At 37.7% G+C, this 25,118-nt stretch overlaps 1 non-coding gene across 1 annotated transcript; it reads left to right on the forward strand.

The window, feature by feature from the left end:
• Nucleotides 1-41: 41 nt before the first annotated feature.
• Nucleotides 42-148, forward strand: LOC141676306 (small nucleolar RNA R71). The gene has a single exon (XR_012556905.1). It is a non-coding gene; the product is annotated as a small nucleolar RNA R71 (small nucleolar RNA).
• The last annotated feature ends 24,970 nt before the right edge of the window (nt 149-25,118 follow it).

Below are 25,118 nucleotides of genomic sequence, written 5' to 3' on the forward strand. Positions count from 1 at the left end.
CCAAACCATTGTAGAAATAGTTTATAATCATCCAATCAGGTATGCCATAGTGTGGGCACTTCCTTAGCATCTCCTTATATCGATTCCAAGCCTCAAACAGAGATTCTCCAGTTTGCTGAGCAAACTGAGTAAGAGCATTCCTGATTGCAGCAGTTTTGCCATAGGAAAGAATTTAGTGAGAAACTTTTGAGCTAGTTCCTCCCATTTGGTGATAGACCCTGGTGGTAGAGAATGTAACCAGCACTTTGCTTTATCCCTCAGAGAGAATGGAATGAGTCACAGCTTGAGAGCACCTTCAGTCACCCCATTAAATTACTTGAAAGTGTCGCAGATCTCGATGAAATCCCTAATGTGCATGTTAGGGTCTTATATAAGAGAACCCCCAAACTGAACTGAGTTCTATATCATCTGAATCGTGCTCGACTTGATCTCAAAAGTGTTAGCCGGGATGGCTGGTCTGATGATGCTTGACTGAATATCATTGATCTTAGGTTGAGAATAGTCCATCAGAGCCTTAGGATTTTCTGCTTGATCTCCCATCACTACTAAAGCTAGTTCTTCGACTTTCTCTTTTTCTTCTACTTTCTCTTTATCCTCAAAAACTTCCCTTCAAATCACTACAGCTTCTTCCTCGGCTTGATCCAGAGTTCTCTTACAAGCCCGCGAACGTGTATGCATACACGCTCGCTACAGTACCTAAAACACGACAAGGAAAAGAGTAAGTAAGTAACAATGTCTGAGTCAATGAACTTTAATAATCACTGATGACAAACACATAAACTAAAAGTTAACACCGTATCCCCGGCAGCGGCGCCAAAAACTTGTTAGTCGCTAAACACGCGCTAAAATTCACGCAAGTATACGCGTTCGTAAGTAGTATAAGATATAAATCAGATTCGTTCCCACAGAGATTGGTTTAGGTTAACTTTGTAATTTATGCACTTATGCAACAATAATATGGCTATTATTCAATGCTAAGATGAATAACAATTTGGGTTTTGATTATACTACGATTAACTATTGAGAATTATACTAGAGAACATTAACTAAAGATATTAAGAGAGTTTAATAATATATAACACAAATATGGGATTCTAACTTCATTAAGTACTTCATTCAATAGCCTTTTCATTTTTAACCTTAGCATGTAATGGTGATGACACTAATCAGATAACACGAAACTGATAATCGCCAACTTTCGTTGCACGAATACCACACTATCAAACATCCACAAAAGAGATGGAAGCTGAATAAATATCAAGTATATTGAGACCCTATATGTCTATAGGATTTGACAACATAACGGTTTAATGCACAAGTTACTTATCGTGATTACATAGGGTAAGTAAGATGGTTAAAATTACCTACAAATCATGCATAACAATAACACATGAACCTATGCTAGCATGGCAAGTTCTAAATCCTTAAATTTGCTGTCGCTTTATTAAGAATTAACACGCTATCTTATAAGTTCGCGACACTCATAAGATGAATAAGCACAACCAATACTAGGTTATAATACAATCACCACACACTAAGGCATCGAAACAAATTAACTAAAGAAATCCATAAATAAATCCTCTAGAACCCCATGATAATGATTAGCCCATAATCGGACTCATCATCAACATGGGTTCCGATGAAAGCATGGTATAATAAACGTAGTATAACACCCTCCAAATCCAGGGTATAGGTTTGGGGCATTATTGATATCAACTACTCACTAAACCTGCAAAAGCGGAATATGAATATAATAATTACCCCGAACTACTGCTACTCAGGATCTTTTAAGGTTAAGAGTTGAAAACAAGAATGACACACTAACTTTATTACAAACCCAAATACAAATTATATGTCTAAAGAACTCTCTTTATTACAATTACTTTATTCTATCTACATTCTCACCACACAGCTTTTATTCAAACCAACATTACTATTTATCCTGTTTCACCTGATCTGGTAACTCAAAGCTCTCTTCTAGAATAGGGATGAACACTCTTGGTATAAGAGGGTCCCACTGCTTGACTCGCTTCTTGACTATGCGAGTTCTGATGGGTTTAATTCTCTACCTTGATTAAAAAATAATGGGAATAATAATAAAAGAGGGTGAGCCAAAATTGCTCAACAAGCCTGCAACAATATAGTAGGGTAAAGAGAGAAGAATAAATGAACCGATAATCTGTTGGTTTGAACTACCATCTATTTTTGTATAGAATAATAATTTGCCATTACTGGCGAGTGCCGAATGAATGATACTGGAAATAAGCACTAACTATGCACTATAACCTGCTGATCAGTTAGGATACAGTGCAGATCTATACCCAATTGCATAGACTTAGCCAACATAAGGAGTACTCAGGAAACTATGGCCTATTAATTAAAGGTCTGGGTAAAACCCAATCCGTATCGTAACTATCCAGTCCAAAGCTGAGCATCCGGAACAATCGGCATGCTTTCGATGTATCCCAATATCAAGATATATCGTAATATATGTAACGAGGGTGAAAATATTGGAATATGAATAGAGGATTTAATAAATTGGGAGAAATTAAAAATCGAAATGAAATAGAATCAATAATTGTGTATCAGTGTATATGAACAAGAATTATCAAAGTGTAACTGATATGGAAAATGGGGTATAATTCACTATTCTGAATTTAGAATAGGGGAAAAACTTGCCTGGCGCGTACTTAACCTGGTTCAACTCACCGCCTTCGGTCTCTTGCTTGATCTCCCTTGCTGATACTGAATCAATCATTGAAAGGTAGTCGTATAGATAACTTATTACATACGCGTATCTCGAATTGATACTACGTAACCCTAATAATCTACACATGCGTTTCTATCTGACTCGCATATATACACATATAATTATTTAGCACATAGGGTTCATAAAATCTCGTAAAGCACATAGCACATAAAGCACATAATTAATTTTTCGACTTATAAATATTTTTAGAATTGTTACCAGACTCATACCTGTATTAACCAGCCTTATTTGATTTTATTATAATTTTTCGGTATTTATTTGACTCGATTCTACCTATATTAGGGCCTATAAACAATTAACTATCACAAGACCACTCTCTTTCGGAGGAAATTATGACCTACAATTATTTTTATTGAATTCGTTTCATTTTTCTGAGCCTAAGGGTCTTCGTTTCACTTAAATCGGACTAACAGTTTAATTATTATGAATTAAACAAGATTCAATTAATTAATAATTAATTATAATTAATTAATTATAATTAAATAATCCTTAATTATATTTTTAAATAATTAATTAATAATTATTGAATTTTAAAATAATTAATCCCTAATTATTAGGATTAATTACAATTTATTACAATTATTTACAAATTATTATTACTTGCTCGATTAGACCGATTATTTACAAATAAATAATCGATACAACTAATTGATGCGTTATTTATCTAATAAATAATTATTATTCGCACCATACTCTAACTCAACGATCAACTACTCGTATAAATATGAGCTACTCGCATTCCTCGTATAATTATCAAACTATTATTATTATTATTATAACTTATACGATTAATTAATTATCGATATGTAATTTTTCAATATGAATAATTATTACGACACTCTTCGAAGAAATAAATTATCGCTCGAATAATAATTCTAATTATCGAACCAATACTCGTATAAATGCGAGTTATTCGTAATATTCAACTAATTATCGAGTTATTAATGATATTATTCGCTTATTTTTAATCCTTATTTATTAATTAATTACCTAATTATTAACTAATAAATAACTAATAAATAATTAGATAAATAATTAAATAAATAACTAAATAACTAATTTCAAATTTCTTAATTAATAAAATAATTTAGAAATTATTAATAAAAAAAATCAGAATTTGAATCTAATTTTTAATTAATTTTTAAAATTAGTAAAATCGGATTTTGGATTTTATAAAATATAATCAAATAATTAAATATCCAGAAACAGAAAACAGGTTAATGCATTCGGGTTTTGAAGATCAAACCCGGGTCGATTTCCGGGTTGAAACCGGGTCGAACCCCGGTCCTCAAGAACAGCCCAGAACCCGGCGATAGTGGCCGGTTCCGGCGGCTTTCCGGCGAGTCTCAAACGAGGCTAAATCAACGCGGTTTCGCTCCATTTTTGGTGCTAATCGATTCCCTATGACTGCAGCCTCCTTTCCGCCGCAACACAGTCGTCCAAACTCCGCTCCTCCTCTATCTCCGGCGAAAACCGAAGCTCCCCGATGAGCTTCATCTGAAAAACGGCCCTCCCCGAAATCTTTCATCAAACTCAATGATTTATACACGGAATCAAAGCTACTGAGTTCTACAATCAATCCCAATACCCAACAACAATCGAAACATCTCCAAAATCACAAAAAAAACGAATTCAAAGTTGCTAAAACCACAAGAACTCGGGAACTACCTTCCCGGGGTTATACGAATCAATTAACCCTGCAAAATCATTCATTAACTCGATTTAAAGCTATATAACTTATCAAACCAATCAAACGATTCTTAAATCACAAACGCCTAATTCAAGCATAAACCCTAAAAAATCGAATTGAAAATCAAATCAACAACACAGCAAATTGGTGATATGAATAGAAAGTAGAGGTCGGGAGGATCATTTTGGTTACTCACATGATCGATTTGGTGAACAGAAACACGATGAAATCTGCGATTGAATCTCTGCAGTTGTTCTTCACCCACACAAATTATTTCTTGATTTTCTGATTTTTAATTATAATTAACTAATTAATTAATAATAAATCAGGTATTTATAGTACTGAAAATAATACCCCAAAATAAAATTAAGGGGCTAATTACACATCTAATAAAAATATTTGGCCCCAAATTTTATAATTTTTGGGTATTAATAATGAATTTTTAAATATCCAATAAATACAAAATAAATGCTAAAAATTCCCAAAAATTATGAATATTACAAAAATGCAAAGAAAAATGATGTATGATAATTTCATGATCATATAAAATTAAAAATGTGATTTTTGTGGAGTTTTTGGTACCCAAAGGGGTCCAGAAAAATCATTTTTCGCGAAAAAAGTAAATTTGTAAAACGTCTAGGGGTTCAGAATAGCGATATGGTATAGGTCGTTTTTGGCAAAAATAGGGCCAATGATTTTGTTTGAAATATGGGCTTTTAAAACACTGTTTGAGCTGTACGGGCTTTGATATAAAGTATATAACTTACGATAAAACACTCAATAAATATCTAAAACACGTTCAGATCAAAACAGATAACACGTAGCATATAGCAATTAGGGTTTTATGACTCAACACATTTAATCGCATAATAATACACATAATGTATCTTTATTATAATATAATACAAGCGTAATTTCTCGGTCGCTACATTTTCCCCCCTTAACAGGATTCTGTCCTCAGAATCACACTATATAAATAACTGAGGATACTTCTCTAACATATCACTCTCAAGCTCCCAGGTTTATTCTTCAACCGCTGGGTTTCTCCACAAAATTCTCACTAATGGTACAGACTTATTCCTTAACACCCTCTCTTGCCGATCTAAAATTCTTATCGACTGCTCTACATACGACAAATCTGCCTGAAGTTCTATTGGCTCATATTCTATTACATGCCTTGTATCGGGATTGTACTTCTTAAGCATAGATACATGAAATACATTATGAATATGCTGCATATGGGGTGGTAAAGCTAACTCATACGCAACCTTTCTGACTTTCTTCAAAATTTCAAATGGTCCAACGTAACGAGGTTTTAATTTTCCCTTGTTGCCAAACCTAGTTAGTCCCTTCCATGGTGATACCTTTAGCAATACATGTTCTCCTTCCTGATAGTCCACATCTTTTCTGGATTGATCTGCATATTTACGTTGTCGATTTTTGTGCTGCTTCAAGTCACTTTCGGATATGTTCTACTTTTTCCTTGGTCTGCTGAATCAGTTCTGGACCTAGAATCTTGCGTTCTCTAACTTCATCCCAACATGTAGGTGATCTGCATTTTCTTCCATATAAAGCTTCATAAGGTGGCATCCCGATACTCTCTTGATAGTTGTTATTGTAAGAAAATTCCACTAGCGGTAGATGCTCGTCCCAATTGCCTTCAAAGTCTATTGCACACACTCGTAACATATCTTCGATTGTCTGAATGGTTCTTTCACTTTGCCCGTCTGTTTATGGATGATAAGCAGTACTCATGTTCAACTTGGTTCCTAGACATTCTTGGAATTGTCTCCAAAATCTTGAATTAAAACGGGGATCTTGATCCGATACAATAGATATAGGTACTCCATGACGCATCATGTTTTCCTTGAGATATAAGTGTACTAACTTGTCCAGTGAAAACCTTTCGTTGATCGAAAGAAAATGTGCTGACTTCATTAATCAATCAATGATAACCCAAATTGCATCATGATTTGCTTTCGTCCTTGGAAGTCCTACTACAAAATCCATAGCTAAGTGTTCCCATTTCCATTCGGGAATATCTAGGGGTTGTAGTAATCCGCTCGGGCGTTGATGTTCAGCTTTAACTCTTTGGCACGTATAACACTTACCAACCCATTCCGCTATTTTTTTCTTCATATCTGGCCACCAAAAGTTTTCCTTCAGGTCTTTGTACATCATTGTGCTTCCGGGATGAATCGAATATCTTGAACTATGAGCGTCTTGCACAATTTCCGCTTTTAGTTCCGGTACGTTAGGTATCCAGATCCTCGAAGCAACTCAAAAAATTCCTTTAGCATCCTTTTGACTGGTAATCTCTTCTCCTGTCATGTTGTCGATCTCTTGATCCATTACTTCTTCTTGACACCTTCTTATTTTCTCCAATAGTTCCGGCTGAAAAGTCATAACGTAAATCATTTCAGTAGAGCTTTCTAGAACACGAACTTCAATCTCCAGTTTATCGAATTCCTTGATTAAGTCTTCTAAAGATGTTAACAGGTTCAATCGTTCCTTTTGACTTAACGCATCTGCTACTACATTGGCCTTGCCTGGATGATAATTGATTGAAACATCATAGTCCTTAGTTAACTCTAGCCACGTCGCATGTTGAGTTCCTTTTGTGTGAAAATATACTTCAAGCTTTTATGGTCCGTGTAAATCTCACATCTTTCGCCGTATAGATATTGTCTGCAGAGTTTCAGTGCGAATACGATTGTTGCTAGTTCGAGATCGTGCGTCGGATATTTTTGTTCATGCGGCTTTAACTGTCTAAAAGCATATGCGATCATGTTGCCATATTGTATCAAAACACATCTAAGTTCTCGATACGAAGCGTCGCTGTATATGACAAAATCTCCTTGATCGTCAGGTAAAATAAGCACAGGTGCGGTTACTAATCAATTCTTCAACTCTTGGAAACTTGCTTCACATTTCTCGTTCCATTTGAACTTTTCATTCTTTCGTGTCAACTTTGTCAATGGGGTGGCTATCTTTGCAAAATCCTTAACAAATTTTCTGTAGTAACCGGATAATCCCAAGAAACTTTGGACTTCCGTTGGAGTCTTTGGTCTTTCCCAATTTAAAATAGCTTCAATCTTGGTTGGGTCCACTTGAATTCCTTCAATATTGATGATGTGTCCTAAAAATTGCACTTCCTTGGACCAAAATTCATATTTTGAAAATTTCGCATAGAGTTGTTCCTTTCGTAATATCTCCAATGTCGTTCTTAAGTGCGCTGCATGTTCTTCTTCCGTCTTTGAATAGATCAAGATGTCATCAATAAATACAATGATAAACTTATCCAGGTACTTCTTGAATACTCGATTCATCAAATCCATAAATGCTGCAGGGGCATTCGTCAATCCAAAAGCCATCACGAGAAATTCATAGTGTCCATACCTCGTTCTGAACGCAGTCTTTGGAATATCTTCTGCCTTGACCTTTAACTGATGATAGCCTGATCGTAAGTCCATTTTCGAAAACCATGCTACTCCTTTCAGTTGATCAAATAAGTCGTCAATACGAGGCAAAGGATATTTATTCTTGATAGTTAACTTGTTCAGCTCACGATAATCAATACACAGTCGCATGCTACCGTCCTTCTTTTTCACGAACAATACTGATGCACCCCATGGGGATACACTTGGCCTTATAATTCCTTTGTCGAGAATTCTTGCAATTGCTTTGCTAATTCCTTCATTTCAACAGGTGCCATTCGATATGGAGTTTTCGAAATTGGTTCAGTCCCTGGTGCCAAATCAATAATGAACTCGATTTCTCGATCCGGAGGTTGTCCTGGAAGTTCATCTGGAAAGACGTCGGGAAACTCACAAACTACAGGAATATCTTCAATTTTTGGGCTCTCTTTGTCGGTATCCAACACATAAGCTAAGTAATCTTGACATCCTTGACGTATCAATCGTTTCGTCTACATTATTGTTAAGAATCTTTGCTTTTGTTTTTCATCTTTGAATATTACCTTTGTATTTTCTTCGGTTTGCAATTTCACTTTCTTATTTGCGCAATCAATCTGAGCATTATTACTAGCTAGCCAATCCATTCCTAAAATAACATCAAATTCTCCTAACCTGAAAGGTATCAAGTTAACTAAGAAATGATATTTCCCTATTTCAATATCACAACCTGAACATACTCGATCTACCGTAACCTGATCATCATTTGCTAATTTTATGACTAGCACTTCATCTAACCACTGAACCTCACAATCTATCTTAGTAGTAAAATCTTCAGAAATAAAAGATCTTGTAGCTCCTGAATCAATCAATACTTGAGCATTTACAGAATTCACATGGAACGTACCTGCAACCACATTCGGACTCGGTACCGCTTCTTTCATTGACATGTTCAAAGTCCTTGCCCTAGGCTGATTTTGTGGTGGTAGTGGAGGCGGAGGTAATGCTAAAACCCTTGGAATACTAGCGACCATTGTGACTCCTCTGCAGTCCTTGGTGATATATCCTTTTCTTTCACACTGGAAATAAGTGATTTCTGTTTTTCCCATCGGACATTCTCCAGAGTAGTGTCCCCTTTGCTTGCACTTGAAACACGTGACATTTGGCTTGTTGCAAATCCCAGTATGCTTCTTACCAGAAGCTCTGCAATCAGGTATAAAAGGTTGAATAAGTTTTTGCTGATTCAGGGCTGGAAGTCGATTACCCATCCTCTGGTTACCTGTTCTGGTCTCCTGGCATTTACCTTTCCCCGGGCTTGAAATCCCGTCCTTCTGTTGAAACGGTTCTGGGAATTTCCTGGTCCTTTCTCTTTCTGAGCTGCTTCACTTTCACCTTCAATGATCATGGCCTTCTGAACAACAGTCGTATAAGTCGTCAGCTCAAATACGGCTACCCTGCTACGAATCCATGGCTTCAGTCCCTGCTGGAATCTCTTGGCCCGCTTTTCATCCGTATCCACTTGCTCAGGAACAAATCTGGCCAACTCAGTAAACTTGGTTTCATAATTCGCGACCGATAAGTTGTCTTGCTTCAGTTCCAGGAACTTGATCTCCACCTGATTCTTCATGTAGCGAGGAAAATATTTTTCCAGGAAAAGATCAGTGAATCTATCCCAAGTCACTACACCTTCACCTTCCAAAGCTTTCTTTGATTCCCACCAGTAATTAGCTTCGCCCTTCAGAAAGTAGCTGGCAAAATCCGTCTTCTGTTCTTCCTCAATTTTAACCAACGTAAAAGCTTTTCTATCTCCTTCAACCAAGCTCTCGCCTTTGTAAGATCTGTGGAACCGGTAAATTCCGGAGGCTTTACCGACTAGAATTGCTTGAAAGTAACTACAGGTGTTGCTAGTGGTACTTGATGTTCTGGATGAGCGGCTTGTCGTAGCATTTGTTATTGAAACTGCTGATGTTATTATTACATATGTTGCTGCATCATCAGCATCTGCTGTTGCATGAGATGAAATATCTAATCCATCTGATTATTATCATTTTGGCCCTCGATATTTCCGTTAGACGAGTCGGGTCGTGCTTATCTTTTAGGTGCCATATTTCTGATAATAAAACAATAGGTTCTTTTAATAACAATTTACTAAACATGTGTTATGGAATAGAAACAGTCTTTATAATATTAAAACAGTGTTAAAACAGTTGATATGGGGAAAGAAAACAATTTATCAAATATCTAAAATAAGTGAGTAAAAACAGTGTGACATTTAAATAAATCCTCTTAAAATAATTTTAAAATTTTGAAAACATAAAGGGTACAACATGATTATAAATAAAACAACATTTTAAAATATGCAACAATAAAACAGTAAAATAAATGTAAATGCTTAAATGACTGAAAAAATAAAATAAAGAAAATGTGAAAAGGTTCATCTTATATATATATGGTTAGGACACTAGCTGCAGGTGTCAATGCTTGATACAAAAGTTTATAATATGTCAGTCGTACTGCTACTGCTATCAGTCAAAACTAGTAGCTACACTCATACAAACTAGTCATACAATACTACGCTGCATCTATCTACAAATAATATACAAGATACAACACTCCTCTGTCTGCTGAGACCAGAATCCCGGTGGCATACGGCTCACCTCCTCCTGCAAAGCCTCTAACACTGCCTCTGTGAGTCTCATCGCCCTACGATATGCTGCCTCTGTATGTATGTCCTGCTGCCTCAAGTCAGTAAGCTCCTGAGAACCAGCCCTATGGATCTGGCGTAGTCTCTCTCTCAAGATGTAGTCTGGTCGGAGTGCTCGAACTGGACCATCCTCCTGTGTCTCAAACAACCCAAGAATCTCCCTACACTGATCCTGCCATCTGACCCTCTCCTCTCTCTCTGACTGGTACCGCTGATATGTAACTGTGCGATGCTCGCGAAGATCTGTGCGGGAACCTCAAGAAGGCAATGGTAATGGATGATCCACCACTACCTCGTCCATAAACTCTGGATGCGGGAACTGGTATGCTCCGGGCACAGGGGCATAGATAGCTAGTGGTGTAGGAAAAAAACAGGCTGCTCCTGGGGTGCATATACAGGTGGCTCTAACTCTGGCTCCATCTGTGGAATCTCTGGAATCTCAAACTGTGGCACAGGAACCTGTGGTTCTAAGTCCTCCCACTGTGGAATATCAACCATATCAGGAACATCAAACATCGGAAACTCCAATGGTGGAAAATCAGGTATCTCCGGCTCAAAATAAGGGAAATAATCAACAAAGTCTGGTACCTCTGGTGCAGGGGGTACCTCTGGTGCAGGTCCAGGTGGCAATGGTGTAGGTGGTGGTAATGGAGGAAAAACCTACACTGATGCTGGGGCTAGTACTGGTGCTGCTACTGCGTCTGACTCAGTCCGCTCCGTAGATGACGATTGAGAAGCCATCTAATATACATAACAATAATATTACAAGAACAATCAAATCACAATCCTAAAATTCATAACTTCTAATCACATAAACAAATAATCCTAACATTCTTACTTCTATTCTATATAATCTTCCTATCTTATCTTAACCCTAATGTTCTTATTTTCAAGGGTCAAAACCTAAGCTCTGATGCTAACTATAACACCCCCCAAATCCGGGTTATAGATTTAAGGCATTATTAATATCAACTATTCACTAAACCTGCAAAAGCGGAATATAAATATAATAATTACCGCGAACTACTGCTACTCAGGATCTTTTAAGGTTAAAAGTTGGTAAAATTTATTACAATTATTTACAAATTATTATTACTTGCTCGATTAGATCGATTATTTACAAATAAATAATCGATACAACTAATTGATGCACTATTTATCTAATAAATAATTATTATTCGCACCATACTCTAACTCAACGATCAACTACTCGTATAAATACGAGCTACTCGCATTCCTCGTATAATTATCAAACTATTATTATTATTATTATAAATTATACGATTAATTAATTATCAGTATTTAATTATTCAATATGAATAATTATTATGACACTCTTCGAAGAAATAAATTATCGCTCGAATAATAATTCTAATTATCGAACCAATACTCGTATAAATACGAGTTATTCGTAATATTCAACTAATTATCGAGTTATTAATGGTATTATTCACTTATTTTTAATCCTTATTTATTAATTAATTACCTCATTATTAATTATAAATAACTAATAAATAATTAGGTAAATAATTAAATAATTAATTTCTAATTTCTAAATTAATAAAATAATTTAGAAATTATTAATAAAAAAATTCAGAATTTAAAACTAATTTTTAATTAATTTTTAGAATTACTAAAATCGGATTTTGGATTTTATAAAATATAATCAAATAATTAAATATTAGAAACAGAAAACAGATTAATGCATTCGGGTTTTGAAGATCAAACCCGGGTTGAAACCGGGTCGAAACCGGGTCGAACCCGGGTCATCAAGAACAACCCAGAACACGGCGATGGTGGCCGGTTCCGGCGGCTTTCCAGCGAATCTCAAACGAGGCTAAATGAACGCGGTTTCGCTCCGTTTTTGGTGTTATTCGATTCCCTACAATTGCAGCCTCCTTTCTGCCGCAACACAGCCATCCAAACTCCGCTCCTCCTCTATCTCCGGCGAAAACCGAAGCTCCCCGATGAGCTTCGTCGGAAAAACGGCCCTCCCCGAAATCTTTCACCAAACTCAATGATTTATACACGGAATCAAAGCTACTGAGTTCTACAATCAATCCCAATACCCAACAACAATCGAAACATCACCAAAATCACACAAAAAAAATGAATTCAAAGTTGCTAAAAACCCAAGAACTTGGGAACTACCTTCCCGGGGTTATACGAATCAATTATGCAAAATCATTCCTCAACTCAATTTAAAGCTATATAACTTATCAAAACCATCAAACGATTCTTAAATCACAAACGCCTAATTCAAGCATAAACCCTAAAAAATCGAATTGAAAATCAAATCAACAACACAACAAATGATATGAATAGAAAGTAGAGGTCGAGAGGATCATTTTGGTTACTCACATGATCGATTTGGTGAACAGAAACACGATGAAATCTGCAATTGAATCTCTGCAGTTGTTCTTCACCCACACAAATTATTTATTGATTTTCTGATTTTTAATTATAATTAACTAATTAATTAATAATAAATCAGGTATTTATAGTACTGAAAATAATACCCCTAAATAAAATTAAGGGGCTAATTACACATCTAATAAAAATATTTGGCCCCAATTTTTATAATTTTTGGGTATTAATAATGAATTTTTAAATATCCAATAAATATAAAATAAATCCCAAAAATTCCCAAAAATTATGAATATTACAAAAATGCAAAGAAAAAATGATGTATGATAATTTCATGATCATATAAAAATAAAAATGTGATTTTGTAGGGTTTTTGGTACCCTAAGGGGTCCGGAAAAGTCAATTTTTGCGAAAAAGGTAAATTTGTAAAACGTCTAAGGGTTCAGAATAACGATATGGTATAGGTCATTTTTGGCAAAATAGGGCCAATGATTTTGTTTGAAATACAGGCTTTTAAAACACTGTTTGAGCTGTACGGGCTTTGATATAAAGTATATAACTTACGATAAAACACTCAATAAATATCCAAAACACGTTCGGATCAAAACAGACAACACGTAGCACATAGCAATTAGGATTTTACGACTCAACACATTTAATCATATAATATTACACATAATTTATCTTTATTATAATATAATACAAGCTTAATTTCTCGGTCGTTACACGTAGTCTTTATAAACAACTAATAAACAAAGTACGTAATCCAGAGTATTAGGTTCAACAAAACAAGAAACGAGCATCCAAGATTACAACTTAGAACAAAGATTTACAAGAATAAACTAGATTGTATTCGCTTTCTTTGAATTGTGCTATAGGTCTTCTTGTCGTCTTCTCCTTCAGCTCCGTTACTTCTCTATGAAAAATGTCTCTTATTTAAGTATATATAGCAGCCCATGCAAAGTAGAAGTCCTCCAATTAGAAGCCAAGTAGAATCAGGATTTTAATATCCCGACTCGGCGCGGCCGCGCACTTGATCAGCGAGGGTGCGCTGTGTCTCTGAAGTTTGGGCGCGGTCGCGCGCTATGACAGCGCGGGCGTGCTGGCCTCCTGGATAAAATTCTGCTTTCTTTCTTTTCTTACTGCAATGAGTTGGCTTCCCGAGCTTTATTTCTTGGACTCCATCCGAACACCATATTCGCACCAAAACAATGCTAATTCACCTGAATTCCGGATTAGTGCCTGAAATGCAAAAACACTAGAAAACATATTTAAATACCAACAACTTGAGTACAAATACACCAATTCAAAGCTTAATGGGGCGTTATAAAGTGTCATAAATTCCACTCAACAACAGCATACATTTCTTCTCTTAGGGGGAGATAAAAGTTTAAGTAATAGTTTGGAGGATTCCTCAACTAAGGGGGAGAAATAGCATGCAGGAGGAAAAATATAAAGCATATAACCACAACACCATTTTTGTTTGTAACTACGGATCCTATTGTACGGGAGAGGTTGTAAACACAAGGTGATTTCTAGTAATCAGAAGAAGTGGTTTGGTTCATCACTATTCTTCATAAGGGGAGAAGTTGTTTTCTAAAAAGGGAGTACGATTGGTTTTTGTTTGTGGATCCTATTGTACGGGAGAGGTGGTAAACAAAGGTGATCTCCTTTAAGCAGTTGATTCTCATAGGAGGGGAAGCAAGAGAGATATGCGCTTCTCAACCGGAAATGTGGTTGTACAAAAGAAGCTGCTGATGATTACTTCAAGACTGAAAAGTGTTATCTGGCAGAGATTTGAAGAACCAAGGAAATGAAGATGAAACTACTTGAATATCAGTTCAGTGCTAGAAAAACAAACATCTTTCATTTCAGTTACTCAAGAAATCTGGAAATGCAGAATTTGATCCAGAAAATCGGTAGCATTATTCACAAGTCCCGGTACTTTACTTTTTCCAAGTTGTTAGTTGAGTTATCCTCTCTATTTAATTTGTTTGTTAGGTTTAACAATCAAATAGGGGGGGATTGTTGGTGAGACTGCGTAGCTGTATGAACAGTTATATGATAACTCAACACGAGAACAACACTAGAACATGACAGGTTAATAATACTACGTCTATACAAGAAATCAAGAAGAAATAAGACAAGGCAAATACAAGGAATCAAAATATTAGAAGAAGGTTTGAAGTCTATTTACAGATCATTGAAAGAAGTTCATTAATATGATCATGCCTCAGTGAAGAATAAAGATTAAAGACTTTCAAGGTTTCAGAAATGATGAAGATTCAGTTTATAAGTGCTACTAGAAGATTTCAGTGTATTGACATTGATTGAAGATAGACAGTGTATGAAGCATAGGAATCTGAAGAATTGAAGACAGAGTATAGACAGAGGTTAAAGAAGACAGCTGCAGTCTTGAAGTTATACTCACTGACACGAGTTCATTTATATGTTCAAGCGTCGGTAAATAACTGTAATAACCCCCAAAATTTTCAACTTTTTGTAACCCTTATGAATAGTGTTTTAGCTGAATGAGAAAACTTTTCATGCCACACTATGTAGGGTTTCTGTTATGGATATTCTGAGATTTTATTAGTACTCTATATGGTATATAAGTGTATGTAAAGATCGCCAGAATCCAATTCCGAACACTTTGATTTTTCCCGGAAATCCACTAGATACGGAAAGAATTGAGTATAAGGTAACAGGATAAAAAGGATTTAAATTAAAGGATTATAAGAGAGGATCATAAAAGGAATATAATATATTGAGAAAGGTTAAGGGAACCTAAGTAATAAGATCCCGGGTATGATCCCTCAAACGATAAACGAAAACGAAAGTTAAGCGAACCGTATAACAGATCAGCGGTCATTAGGCAAACAATTAAGGAAGTTAATCAAAGGGATTAGAGAGGATGATGTCACCTAACCAATGAGAAGAGGACAAGGAGGGGAAGATGACATCATAGCATGACATAAGCATGACATAAGAAGGAAGGAAATGTGGTGGATTGTTAACCACACAAAACCAAGGTTAAATTGGTAATTAACCTAAAATAAAACAAACCTAATTCAATCAACCAAGCCAAACAAATTATTTCTCATCAAAACAAACTTTTATTCTCTACAACAAAAGCTTGCTCTCGGCTTTTTCATTTTCAAGAAGCAAGAAATTTCAAAACTCAAGATCAAGGCTTCCTAAATTGGTAAGATAATTCCCTAATCATCCTTATGCATAGTTATGGCTATATCATGAGTTTAAGCACCCCATTCATTCTCAATCTTCTTCAATAAATCAATGAAGAAGACAATGAATAGTGATTTCAAAGTTTTTAACTTGAATTTTTCTTGTTTTCCTTTAAGATCCAAGCATCCCTAAGACTTCTCAAGGCTTCTTAAGGCTTCCTAGCTACTCCCACCACTTCAAGGAAGGTATATCATCTCCAAACCCTAGATTCCTTTGTATAATAAGATGATTTTGATTATTATGGTGATATAGTAGCTTAATGCTTGTGGTTTAGAGTTTGGGTTGGAGTGGTAGTGAAATGGAATGGTGAATCTTGTTGTTTTGGTTAAAAGAACTTAAGTATAGTTAAATTCAAGCTTAGGCATAAGTATAAATGTTAATATTGAATTGATTGGGGCTGTTATGATGTGATAAGGATGGACTTTGGTTGTATGAATGGGTTGAGGTTGAATTGTGATGGTTTTTGAATGGTTTAAATTTGGGAAATCGCGCAAACATAGTCGTCGTAATGTCCGATTTACTTTAGACTGCTTTTGTTCATTACATTTGGACCCGAGAACTCCCTGCTAGATTATGACCATTGCCATTTTTAGATAGTTCATGTTATGAGCTTCGTTTTGATATGTAGTTCGTTTAATTCCGATATACGGTTTAGGAGAAACGACCGTTTTAAGTAACGGCGTTTCGCGAATGAAACTTTTCCCCTCGCCTTACTTTGAAGCATAGGTTAAAGACCAAACAGGGTTAATTAGTGTATGAAACAATTTTGGCAAGTGTGTTCGGCAGTGGGTAAGACACCCGCGAAAGAATTGCCTTAAAACTCGTAATGGTTAATTTATTAAAAATGGTGGAGCCGAGGGTACTCGAGTGACTTAAGAGAATCAGTGAGCGCAAAACGAGCGTTAGAGTCTAAGTTGGTTAAAGTATAGATTTACAAGTGACTTTGGTTTAATTCCAACTTACTTGTTGTTTATAGGTTACCAGACTCATCCCGAGCCTTTTATCACCCCTAGTCGCTCAGGCAAGTTTTCTACCCGTATAACTGTTGTTGTGATGTATATGTGTATATGCATGATCCTGCGATAATTGCATATTGGTTATTAACAAATTCTTGCGATATATTGTAGCATGTGATATGGTATATATGCATGCCTGTTTCATATTCTTGATTTATATATCTGTTGGTTAAAATGCTTACAATTGCATAATACCTATGCTAGAGATAAGCGGTAATGAGTTTACCCTTAGTGGAGGGGATCAAAAGGTGAAAACATTTTCTAAAACCGGGAGTCGAGGATCCCGAGTAGATTTTATATATATATATATATATATATATATTTATATATATATGGTTATAGTTTTCCAAACTATTAATCGAATAAGGTTTATTCGATAACTTTATTTTATTTAATGAATATTATTTGAATATTCATTCGAGGACTTATGACTCTGTTTATTATATTTAATGATTATTAATTGGTTATTCATTGGAGGATGTATGACTCCGTTTATTTTATTTATTGAATATTATTTATAATATTCATTCGAGGTATTATGACTCCGCTTATTATTTAATAATATTCTTTATTTTATTAAAGAATAATGTTTCGATAATCAAACTTATTTTCGATTATTCAAATAAAGATAGTACTTTCATATAAGTATATCTTTGGTTATTTAATATCCATTTCAAGTATAAGTTTTAAAACTTCTACTTCGATTATTTTTATAAGGATTATCTTTATGAGAATAGTATTTAAATAATAATATTCAGATATTTTCTAATATATCGGGACTGATTTATTTTAATAAATCAGCAGTACTCCAAACATTCTTAAAAATGTTTTCGAGTCTTCAAAATGATTTTTAAAGTTAGAGTGGACCCCAAAACTCATTTTTTATATTTAAGATCTTCCTTTCAAAGGGGATTTAAATACTCGCTCAAACCTGGGGGATCCAGCTCTGTGGTGCATTTTACATTCGCAACGTGGTTACTGTTTTGAGAAAACAAATGAATTGATTACTTACCCAACGTTCGGGAAGTAAGCCCATCTAATTGAGTCGGCATAAGCGACAGGCCGGGGTACGGTCTATCAAAGTGTAAGTGGCTGGGTGGCAGTCCATCAACGCGTAAGAGGCCGGATGGCGGTCCAGCACAAGGTCCTTATGTGGCCAGGGTGATGACCGGTGGGGGATTCATCCATCTACTAGTAGAAAAGGTTACTTATTGGTATCTTTGCCTGATCAGCAAGATATCGGGTTTATGCCAAAATTCTTTTCCTTTCCAAACTTCATTGGATGTTACAAACTCTGTTCATACTTTACATAACAGAGGTTCCAGGAAATGTTTAAGACATATATATGTGGATATATATATCGGGACTAAATAAAGTATCTCGTAACTTTATTTCATTCAATAATATTTCAAAGATTGAATCTATTCAAGTCTTAACTTGTGGTCTCATCTATGGGATGACTTTTTTTTTAAAACCTATAATACTTTGAACAGTGGTAGTTCAAGTAGCCTTATAAATGATATAAGTATAGTGAAGTATTTGGTAACTTCATCTTCCTTTAAGCTTATATCCAGTAAGTAATTATCTTACTTTTGATAAAGGTTTTCAGTAAGTTATCTATTAGATACTTGCATTATTGATTACACTATATATTATCTTGCGAGCTGTAAGGCTCACTCTTGCTTTATTTCTTCATCACACAACAACAATTAGGAAGGATGGCCAGACTCAAGCAGACCCAGCGCAAGCGCGTGGGAAGCGTCCCGCATCTTCCCGTTGATGTTGTAGCTATTATAGCTGCAGAGGTAGATCTATTGTAGATCAGACCATCTACTTTTGAGAATCAATTATGTATAATTATAACTTGTGGCAGATAATGGCAATTAATTGTAAACTTATTAAGTAATCATTTTGGGTTGTAATAACTTTTAAATTGTGGATTCAAAGATTTGTACTTATTTCAATTTCATCTCTGAGACTATAACGGGTTGTGGTGTGTGTTAGTGTGGGGTCACAGCATAAGGTTATTTATTATTAATTAAGTGAAGTGATATTGTGGAAAGAAAGACCGTGACGACCCGGATCCCCGACCCCGGATCTGGGGGTGTTACAGAAATGGTATCAGAGCTAAGCGTTATAAACCTCAGAGATGATGCGGCGATATAATAACAAACTCACAAGGATAATAAGAACTCTTGCCAAGTTCATGGTCGGACTACTTAAAGTAGTGCTGACAGTTAAAACCCTTACGGGAACCCTTATAAGTATCATTATAGTAATTTAGCTCGTTTAATGTGTAGGCGCCTGAGATAGAGGACCCTGAGATGTTCGAGCGTGAGCATGATGAGGCAATGCTAGATGTTGAGGATCAGGAGGAGCCTGAGATGGAGGAGGATGAGGAGGACCCCTCAGAGGAGTCAGAGACGGAGGTTATTGCTATTTCAAATGAGGAGGACCCCTCAGAGGAGTCAGAGACAGAGGTCATTGCTATTCCAGAGGAGGAGGACCCGGATGAGGTCCCAGTAGCTGAGGAGCGTGTCGGACCTATGGTAGTGTATGCTGGTACCCCTTTACCCACACTTCCGGTGGTCAGAGCTCCTACCCCTCCACCACTATCTTGGATCCCTTATGATGACAGCTCAGAGACCCATACTTCCGAGCCTAGGCAGACTGAGGAGGCACCCCCAGCGGCTCCGGATTCACCACCTCTTGACCCTGCCCACAGGCAGTCTTCGTTAGCCCACGGCTATGTTCAGGATGTACTGAGGACCCGATTGGCTGTTGCTGAGGCCCGACTGGATGAGGCTAGGAGGGAGTTGGATGTGGAGAGGGCGGGTAGGCGTACCCGAGCTTATGAGACTAGGGCTGCTATACCCCGATCCTTGAGGAGGGAGCTGACGGGGATAGAGCTCACGTCCCGAGCGAGACTCAGATCTCTCCAGGGGGACAGGCATGGTAGGATCTCCAGGCGGCAGGCCGACTATATCTTCCGTCGTGCGATGGAAAGGGTATGGGAGCTGACCCGCTCCGGTGTGTGATTCAGGACTGACGATGGAATAGTCTAGTTGTATAGTTAGCCGAGGCCTTAGTAAGAGCCAATTTTCCGGGATAGTTGACTTGTATATAGCATCCCTTTTCTGACTAGACAGATAGACTCTTGTGTATCACTTTTGGGACAGATGGCTACAGCACTGTTGTACTTTTGACCAGATCAAACTATGTATTTCTCGCATTATGTATATATTTGTTTCCTTTCGGTTCAGTTCCTTAGTGACGAGGTCACTGTTTTTATCATTATTATTACTGCACTTCGTATTAGAACTGTCATAAAATAATAGAATTGCGATATACGTTCTCCCCATTATAGAGTTGTGCAAGGCACAATGTTGTGTATGATTGTGACCTAACTTTGATTTTCCCAATAATTTTTTTTTATTATCAGTATCATGCCGCCAAGAAAGATTGGAACTAGGGCGAACCCTGGATCTGAGGACCAGGGAAGCCATAATCAGGATAATAGAAACCAGGAACACAGTGAAGAGGAAGATGAGGATTATGTGGAACAGGATGACTCCCTTTATGAAGAGGAAGAGGAAACATATGATGTTGAGGGATTTGAGATAGAGGCTGAAGAAGGAGAAACTGATGTTGAGCAACCAGTACCAAACCCAGGCATGGATCCCATGGGCCAGTTCATGCAACTCCTAAGGCAGAACTTGGAACGTCAACCCAACCCACCCCCTCAAGGAAATAACAATGTTGTGGCAAACTCTTTCAGGGCTTTTAAGTCCCTTAAGCCCCCTGAGTTCCACGGATCAGCCGACCCAGTTGAGGCAAGGGCATGGTTAAAGGAAATGGAGAAATTCTTTGAGATTCTGAGTACCGATGAGGCACAGAAGACTGTATTTGCTACCTACCTTCTGAAAGGAGAGGCTAACTATTGGTGGGAGGCCAAGAAAAACATGGAGACAGATGCTATTATAACCTGGGAGAGATTCAGTCAGTTGTTTCTGGGAAAGTATTTCTCGAGGTTTATGGAAAACCAGATGGAGCTCAAGTTCTTGGAGCTAAAGCAGAATAACTTGCCTGTAGCAGAGTACGAAGCGAAATTTACTGAGTTATCAAGGTTTGTGCCGGAGTTTGTGAGCACCGAGGAAATGAAAGCTAGGAGGTTTCAGCAGGGACTGAAACCGTGGATTCAGAATAGGGTGGCAATCCTTGAGCTTACGGATTATGCCACTCTGGTGTAAAAGGCAACAATTGTAGAAGCCGGAAGTGAACAGATGCAGAAGGAAAGGGAGAAGAAGGGAATAAAGAGGAAAAGTATGAGCATGGGTGGAGGTTCCGCAGGAAGGAGCTTCCCAGCTAGATTTAATCGAGGAGCAGTGTCCCTACCGGGAAGGAACACTGGGTTTAAGCGGCCCATGAGCGTGAATGTGAGCCAGAGTGGCCAGAAGTCAAGAATGTCCTATTCCAACCAGTCTCGACCCCCATTGCCAGCCTGTAACACTTGTGGAAGGATGCATTCTGGGGAGTGTAAAGGAAAGCCGGTAATCTGCTTCAAGTGTGGTCGAGAGGGTCACTATTCGGACAAGTGCACTTTGCCAACCCCCATTACCCGCCCAACCACCACTTGTCATCAGTGTGGACGCCCGGGTCATTGGAAGAGGGAATGCCCAATGAACAAACCAGCAGCTTCGGGAGCAAGCAGGGCTGCTTCCAATAAGCCACCTACTGCAAGGACTTTCAACATGACAGTCCAGGATGCTATGAAAGATTCAGATGTGATAGCAGGTACTCTTTCTCTAAATTCAGTCAGTGCAAACATTTTATTTGATTCGGGAGCAACTAAATCTTTTATATCAAGGGACTTTGCACATAAATTAAGACTTAAAGCTGAACCCTTGATAGAACCCTTACAAGTAGAAATAGCCAATCATGAAATTATTCCTGTTAACCAAATTCACCCCGCCTGTGAGATAGGCATAGGGGAGCAATCTTTTAGTGTTGATCTGATTCCTTTTAAATTAGGGGAGTTTGATGTAATTTTGGGAATGGACTGGCTATCTAGCAATGATGCTCAGATAGACTGTAAAGGGAAGAAAGTTAAGCTAAATATCCCAGGGAAGAAAGAAGTTATATTTAGAGGAAAGAGGCAGAGGCAGAAATTTTTGACTATGGCCCAGGCCAGAAGGATGCTACGAAAAGGAAATGAGGCCTACCTAGCCTATGTGGTGGACACGCAGAAGGAGGTGCCCAACTTACAAGATATTCCAGTAGTCAACGAATTTGAAGATGTATTCCCACAAGACCTTCCGGGATTACCACCCGATAGAGTGATTGAATTTGCTATTGAATTGGCCCCCGGGATGGCGCCAGTTTCAAAAGCACCTTACCGATTAGCCCCATTAGAAATGAAGGAATTAGCTATCCAATTGCAGGAACTCTTGGATAAGGGTATGATAAGACCCAGTGTGTCTCCGTGGGGAGCACCAGTTTTATTTGTTAAGAAGAAAGATGGGAGCATGAGGCTGTGCATAGACTATCGAGAGTTGAACAAGCTAACCATAAAGAACAGGTACCCATTACCTAGAATAGACGATCTGTTCGACCAGCTAAAGGATGCTGTTTATTTTTCCAAGATTGACCTGAGAACTGGATATCACCAACTAAAGATTAAACCCGAAGATATTTCCAAGACAGCGTTCCGTACCAGGTATGGGCATTATGAGTTCTTGGTAATGTCCTTTGGATTAACCAATGCCCCAGCGGCTTTCATGGATTTAATGAATAGAGTATTTAAGAAGTACTTGGACAAGTGTGTGATAGTTTTTATCGATGATATTTTGATCTACTCAAGGACTGAGGCAGAACATGTAGAGCATTTAAGGATAGCTCTAGGAATACTCAGAGAGGAGCAGTTGTATGCCAAATTCTCGAAGTGTGAATTCTGGCGGAATGAAGTACAGTTTTTAGGACATGTGATCAATAAAGAAGGAGTATTGGTCGACCCCTCCAAGATAGAGGCGGTCTCAAATTGGGAAAGGCCAACCACACCTACAGAGGTAAGGAGTTTCATAGGATTGGCCGGCTACTATCGTAGATTTGTACAGGACTTTGCGAAGATCGCAGCCCCTTTGACACGACTTACTCGTAAGACAGAGAAGTTTGAATGGACGGAAAAATGCGAGAACAGTTTTCAAGAATTAAAGAAAAGGTTGGTAACGGCCCCGGTGTTGGCATTGCCGGACGGAAAAGGAGATTTTGTGATATATAGTGACGTGTCGCACAAAGGATTAGGGTGTGTGCTTATGCAGCACGGTAAAGTGATTGCGTTTGCATCGAGACAACTGAGCTCGCGGCAATAGTATTTGCCTTAAAAATTTGGAGGCACTACTTGTATGGAGAGAAGTGTGAGATTTTCACAGACCATAAGAGCCTCAAGTACATATTTACGCAAAAAGAGCTCAACATGCGCCAGAGGAGATGGTTAGAACTAATCAAGGACTATGATTGTGAAATTCTCTATCATCCGGGGAAAGCCAATGTGGTGGTTGACGCCCTTAGTAGAAAGGAAAGACTCAGAATGATAACGACTTTGGAAGAATTGATAAGGGATTTTGAGAGAATGGAAATAGAAGTAAAGGTAACCGGAACCGGAACTGAAAAGCTTTTTGAGATCTCAATGCAGCCAGAGTTATTGGAAAAGATCAGATTGTGCCAAGAGAAAATAATGAATGAAGGCAGAGAGTCAATGACTGGAGAGGAGATCCATACTGAGAAAGATGATAAAGGGATAATGAGGTACTCCTACCGGATTTGGGTTCCGAATGTTCAAGAACTTAAAGATGAGATTTTGGATGAAAACCATAGTTCAAGGTATTCCATTCACCTAGGAAGTACCAAGATGTATAGGGATTTGAAGGAATATTACTGGTGGCCCAACATGAAGAGGGACGTAGCAGAATGGGTAAACAAATGTTTGACTTTCCAAAGAGTAAAGGCAGAGCACCAGAGACCCAATGGACTTTTACGACCCCTGGAGATTCCCGAGTGGAAATGGGAACAGATAGCGATGGATTTTGTTGTAGGCTTGCCAAGGACGAAAGCCAATCATGACGCCATATGGGTAATTATAGACCGACTGACAAAGTCAGCCCATTTCATTCCTATCAATGAGAGATACACAGTCGATAGACTGGTGGACATTTACCTTAAGGAAATAGTGACGCGACATGGAGTCCCAGCGTCCATTGTCTCAGACCGAGACCCAAGGTTCAACTCCAGATTTTGGAAGAGCTTTCAGGAATGTGCGGGGACCAAGTTAAATATGAGTACCGCGTACCATCCCCAGACGGATGGGCAGAGTGAAATGACCATCCAGACACTAGAGGATATGTTGAGAGTCTGTGCAATAGACCTTAAAGGAAGTTGGGATGATCACTTGCCATTGATCGAGTTTTCTTATAACAATAGCTTTCATGCTAGCATCGGAATGCCGCCTTATGAGGCCCTGTACGGAAGAAGGTGTCGATCTCCCTTATACTGGGATGAAGTAGGAGAGCGGAAGATGCTCGGACCCGAAGTGGTCCAAAGGACCAAAGACATAGTGGATCTTATCAGAGGACGGCTTGTAGCAGCCCAAGACAGACACAAGAAATATGCAGACTTAGCCCGAAAGGATAAGGAATATGAAGTCGGGGACTTAGTACTGCTAAAGGTATCCCCTTAGAAGGGATTAATGAGGTTCGGAAAGAAAGGAAAACTAAGCCCAAGATACATTGGACCTTTTGAGATATTAAGACGGATTGGAAAGTTAGCTTACGAGCTAGCCTTACCCCCTAACTTGCAACAAGTTCATAATGTGTTCCACATGTCAATGCTCAGGAAGTATCATCGGGATGCCAGACAC

This window comes from Apium graveolens, chromosome 7 (assembly GCF_009905375.1).
Source record: "Apium graveolens cultivar Ventura chromosome 7, ASM990537v1, whole genome shotgun sequence".
Lineage (NCBI taxonomy): Eukaryota > Viridiplantae > Streptophyta > Magnoliopsida > Apiales > Apiaceae > Apium > Apium graveolens.